The sequence below is a fragment of the Cynocephalus volans genome, chromosome 8 (assembly GCF_027409185.1).
Source record: "Cynocephalus volans isolate mCynVol1 chromosome 8, mCynVol1.pri, whole genome shotgun sequence".
NCBI lineage: Eukaryota > Metazoa > Chordata > Mammalia > Dermoptera > Cynocephalidae > Cynocephalus > Cynocephalus volans.
In genome coordinates, this window is record NC_084467.1 from 24,428,377 (window position 1) to 24,433,902 (window position 5,526).

Sequence of the window (5,526 nt, forward strand, 5' to 3'; positions counted from 1 at the left end):
CTGAGGCACTGAGGGGGAAGGAGCCCAGTGCCTGAAGCAGGGCAGAAAAGGGGAAGCTGCTGGCTGTCCTCCTCACTTCCTTCCTGCCCCTTAGACAGGCAGGGGTAAGGTCGTCACAACTGGGGCGGGGCAGCCAGGAAGAGGGAGCAGGAAAGGGCCGAAGCCTGCTTCAGAGAGCCCCAGAGCCTCTGCCACGCCCAGGAGGGGCTCCCCTCACACTGTCAGGGCCCACCCTGCACCCGTGCTAGCAGTTTCACGTGCCCTGTTTACTGGTGCCCACCACCACCCTTGGAAACCAGGGCTGTCACCAACCCATTTCCAGATGAAGAAAGAGAGATCCAGAGAGGTCAAGACACTCACCCAAAATCACAGTAGTTAGGGCTGGTGGCAGGATTCCAACCCAGATCTATCTCGCTGCAAAAATAGCTAAATGTCTAGTAAGCATTTCCCACGTGTTCCAAGCATGCTCCTGGATTAACTCCTTTAATCTTGAGCTCAACCCTTTCAGGGAGGTGCTATTATTATCTCCATTTTACAGATGAGGAAACTGAGGTCCAGAGAGGGGAAGTGATTTGTCCAAGGTCACACAGCTAGCCTGTAGAGGAGTGGGGATTTGAACCAAGTCTAGCTTGTTCTATAGCCTCCTTGGAGCTGGGGTTTTTCACCTCCCTCCCACACCCCCAGCCCTGGCCTAGGCATGCAGGGCTCCAAAGCAGGACAGAGCATAATTACTAAGCAAAGTCATCAACCGTGTGCCAGGCCCTGGGCTAGGCTCTTCTTCCAGCTGAGTCATTAACTCCTCATGGCAACCTGGGAGACCCTCAGTCAAACCCCTTTGTGGGCCTCAAAGCCCCTTGATACACAAAATCAGGGAATTTTTTCCCCTCATTCTTAGGAAAACTTGGAATTAATAAACCATAAGTACTAAACAAGCTACCCTGGGGTCTCTGCTTCCTTCTCAGGTGAAAAATTAACCACGTTGCAATCAAGGAAGGGAATGGGAAGCAGGTGCAGAACTCCTGCAGCAGCCTCGGCTGAAGCTGAGCTCACTTGCAGGGTAAGGCTTCTCCTAGACAGCACAGCAGGACCTGCAGTGAAGCCCCGCCCTCCCCCGGCATCAAGGAGTTAGGATTGGACACTACTGCAGCCCATCCTTTCTGTCCCAGGAGAGGTTATAAAAAGTCTCTAAGCTCCTCCCCCTTGGCAGGGGTTGTTCCATTGGACCCACAAAACTTGGCTGGTAGACTTGACCAAACTCTTGCCAAGGAGACCAAGAAGATTCTGCAGGCTTGGCTCCTGGGAGACCCAGCCCGTGTCTTTTCTTTCACAGGCCTCACTGAGGCCTGACGTCCTAGAAAGGGCAAAGGTTAAGAACTCAGACTCCATAGGCTCATGGTCTACGTTCGAATCCCAGCACCTTCTGGCTGGGTAGCCAAAGCAAAAAAAAGAAGTCGTGCTTTGTCAAGAGCAGCCAGGCCAGAGAGACTGGAGATCAGGAAAGCGGGGACCAGGAGGGTCTTGAGGCCATGCTGGAGAGTCTGGATTTGATTGTTCTGGGAAGCCATTTGGAGATTTCATCCAGAATACATGCTGGCCATTAATAACATTAGGATTTGGTGAACCAGAGCAGTGTGGAGCCAAATCCCAAAGAGAGGGACAAAATGCACTGATGAGATCATTTTACATGGTCTACAGATGAACGTTCTTCGTTTTTAACGTAATAAATTCATTTTAATGTGCATTATAAAAATATACATAACTAGCCCATGAATTCTGTGATATTCCATTTAGGGGTGTCATACAGTCTCATTTTAAATAAAATGCATTTAAATAAAAAAGCTGTAAGTCAGTTTAAAGAAAATATTAAGGAATCCACAGCCTATGAGGCATAGAAGTGTGACAGACAGCCACAGGAGTGGGTATCGTTGGTTTGGGAATTGTGGGGTGTGGAAAATCCCAGCTCCCCGCTTAGTAGCTGTGTGATCTCAGACAAGGTGCTTGATCTCTCTGAGCTGTTGTTTCTACATCTGCAAAAGAGGGGTCAGAAGTTTGCCCACAGGACTGCAGTGAAGATAAGATCACATGAACACATCTGTTTGTTTCCTCCTTTCTAGCCCCTCCCTGCTCCCCCACCTCAACCACACCCAGGCTGCTGGGAGAAGGATGAGCTGGGATTTGAACACTGATCTTTCTGATTCTGAGTCCTGGGCTGATCATGAGTGGCAAGTGGCATCACTCCCTCCCAGAAGCATGGGAGTCTGATGGAGTCATTTGTTCCTTGCTGGCTCTCCAGCCTCCAGCACACGTTGGTCCCTGTGCGGGGCCTCAATCACTCCCCATGGAATGGAAGCCTGAGCCTCTTTATTTTCATCCCCACCAAACCTCCTGAGGAGGGGGTGGCTGCTATCCCAAAGGTCGGGCCCTTTGGCGAAGGCCACCATGGTAGGCATAACAAACACCCCCCCAAAAATACACATGTTCTAATCCCTGGAACGTGTGCATTCATACCTTATGGCAAAGGGACTTTGCAAGTGTGATTAAATTAATGACCTTGGGTTGGGGAGATTATCCTGGATTATCTGGGTGGGCCCAAGGCCGTAAAAAGAATCACCATAAGTGACAGAAGGAGTCGGGAATTTCAGAGTCAGAGAGATTGGGAGATGCTACACTGCTGGCTCTGAAGACAAAGGAAGTGGCTGCAAGCCAAGGAATGCAGGCAGCTTCTATAAGCTGGAAGAGGCAAGGGGATGAATTTTCTAATGGAGGCTTGATTTGAGGCCAGCAAGACCCATTTTGGACTTCTGGCCTCCAGAACTGCCAGATAATAAATTTGTGTTGTTTTAAGCCACTTAATTGATGGTAATCTGTTACAGCAGCAATGTGAAATTAATACAGCTACTCGGCCTAGGCTGCCTGATGCAGGAGCCCAAGTACACTCCAGACCCCAGTCCCCATCCACACAAGTGCAGCCCTTGCCTTCCTCACTGTATGACGCTGGGCAAGTCGTGGACTTCTCTGAGCTTCAATTTCCTCCTGCACGAAGTAGTGATAATGAAAATACCCGTCTCACTCTGTGTGAGGATTAAATAAGAAAACGCCCACGCAGGTAGCACCATCATATAGGCCCCTTGCTCATATTCTGACCTTTTCCAGAACAAATAAGTTTTGAGCTTTTCCAGACCACTTTCACACCCTCTTTGCTGACTGGTGGAACCCTTGAAAACTTCAGACCCCCAACCTCATCAAGATAAGGAGGAGGAAATGTTCCATGTTTCCGCAGCCACTACGGGGCAGATACAAAGCTGCCTGTAAAACTGTCCTTGTAAATGTTATTCCTGACAATGGAGTCTTGCAAGATTTCCTGACTTCAGGGATGATTCCCATCTCCTAGAAAGTCGTCACTAATCCTGAAAAAGTAATACTGGCTGGTTGTCCCGCTCAATAATTTGCTGCCTTGGTATGTTAATATTTAAACAGATGTCTCTGTTTCCTCAAAGGCTGAATTACTTGCAAGCTTTATTTGTTAAGTCAGAAGAACATCACTGGAACTCCCCTCTTCGCCCACATGCCTGGAGGTAAAAATAAAACCCACAACTCTGCCAGGTTTCGTATTTAAACAGAGCTTGGGAGTCTTGTGTCCTTTCAATTAACCCAGACAAAGCACTTAGTAGGATCCAGCTTCACAGGAAGCTCTCCACAATGGGAGCTATTTTGATGATGATTACTTCTGTGGTTATTTCTGTGGCTAGTTAGGCCCCAGCTGGGAGAAGAAGGCAGCGGAGAGGTGTTATCTGCCCCCAGCAGACCTGACAGGGCAGTGACCTGGGGTGGGACACACTGCTGGTCTGCAGCAGAACCAGAACACAGGCCCTCCTTGGGGACAGCTGCTTGGGAGGCATGTGAGTGGTGGCAGTCAAGGGTGCCTCCAAAGATCTCTTCCCCCGAGGGGTTCCTGTTTGCCCTCACCGCCTCACTCCTGCCTTTGGAGTTTGGGGCTGGGACCTGCAGGGCCAAGGCCAAAGGCCTGGGAAATATAAGAAACCCCACTGTGAAAGTTGTCAAAGTGGAGTCACTTGGGGTAAAAAAAAAACCCTGACAAATGGAGCCAGGCAAGACCATGAGGGGAGGGTTCTCACGCACAAATGTCTGATAGCAAGAACTATCACAAAAGACTCTGCAAAAACCACAACCTTGCACAAAGGCCATCGCAACATTACACACAAAAAACATCTGACCAGCAACCGCCTGTCCAACCTCAGGCTAGGGTCACCCTTGTTATTGTTCCTTACAGTCGAGGTTAAGTATCTCAAAACAATTATGTAATCCTCATCATTTTTCATTTAAAACCCTTTGTCCTCCTTTACCTCCCAAAGGATGCACACAGTTTGCTATGGCACAGGAATTCCTATTGTGACGCCCATCCCCAAGTAACTATCATTTCTTTTAGAGAGCCTCTCTCTGTTTGTTATTTAAGGTGACATACAACACTCCTCCCCTTCTCCTGCTCTGCAATCCAGCATGCTCACCAGGGACTGGGGCCTGCACAGGCAGCCACAGTTGCAGGGGCTGAGCCCAGGGCCGTTGGGGTACCTCCCTTACTCTCCTGTCCTGTGAAAAGCATCCAGGTCTTGACCTCAGAGGGTCAGCCTAGCAAGGATGGTCCACAGCGCTGAGGCCTGGGGAGAGCTAGGCCCTCCAATGACCAGTCAGTCAGCCCTACAGGTGGGCAGAGGACCCTGACCTGAGGCTCTCAGACTCTCCATCAAGGAAGCTGCCCCTCAGCCAGGCAGTCCACAGGTCACAGGCTGCACCGAGGGGCACCGTCATACCATGTACTAGACTGTTGGTGCTGCCATGGGCTCTGCAGGCAGGAGGATCCAGCAGGCAGATGGCACCACAGTCAGAGGGGTACTGGCCATAAACAGTCTGAATAGCCATGCCAGTGTCCTCTGGCTGAATACCAACTCTGGGCACTCTCAGAGTCCAGCATTCTGGAGCATGGGTGTGGCCAATGCTGTCTGTGGGGGGCAGAGCACTAGACCCGGAGCTGTGAGACTGACTCTGGGGGGTTCTCCCCGTACCCTGTCCCCCACCTGTTAACCGCACCCTCAGGAAAGAATCTCACAGATCCAGACCCCCTAAGAAGTCAGTGGTTATAGTAGCACCCCTGCCATTAACACCACAGTAAGAATTACCTCATGAGGGCATTTCCCTCAGATAGGGGATTTTTATTTAATCACATAAATACAACAACCACCACCAAACAACAAAAGTGCTAAGCCCTGCTGAGGGCCAAGACTGGGGCCAGGCCCTAAGAGAAGTCAAAAAAAAAAAAAACCAAAAAAATAAGGCAGAGAACTATTGTTTGTGGTCTGGCCAATGTGCCCTTAAGGCACTTCTAGGAAACCTATGGTTTTTCTGATTTAAAAGGGACAGACTCCATAAGCACATGCCTTCTACCCATGTTCTGACTCCCTTCTTCCTGCCAGAAATGCAGATGCAATGCCCAGAGGAACAGCAGCCATT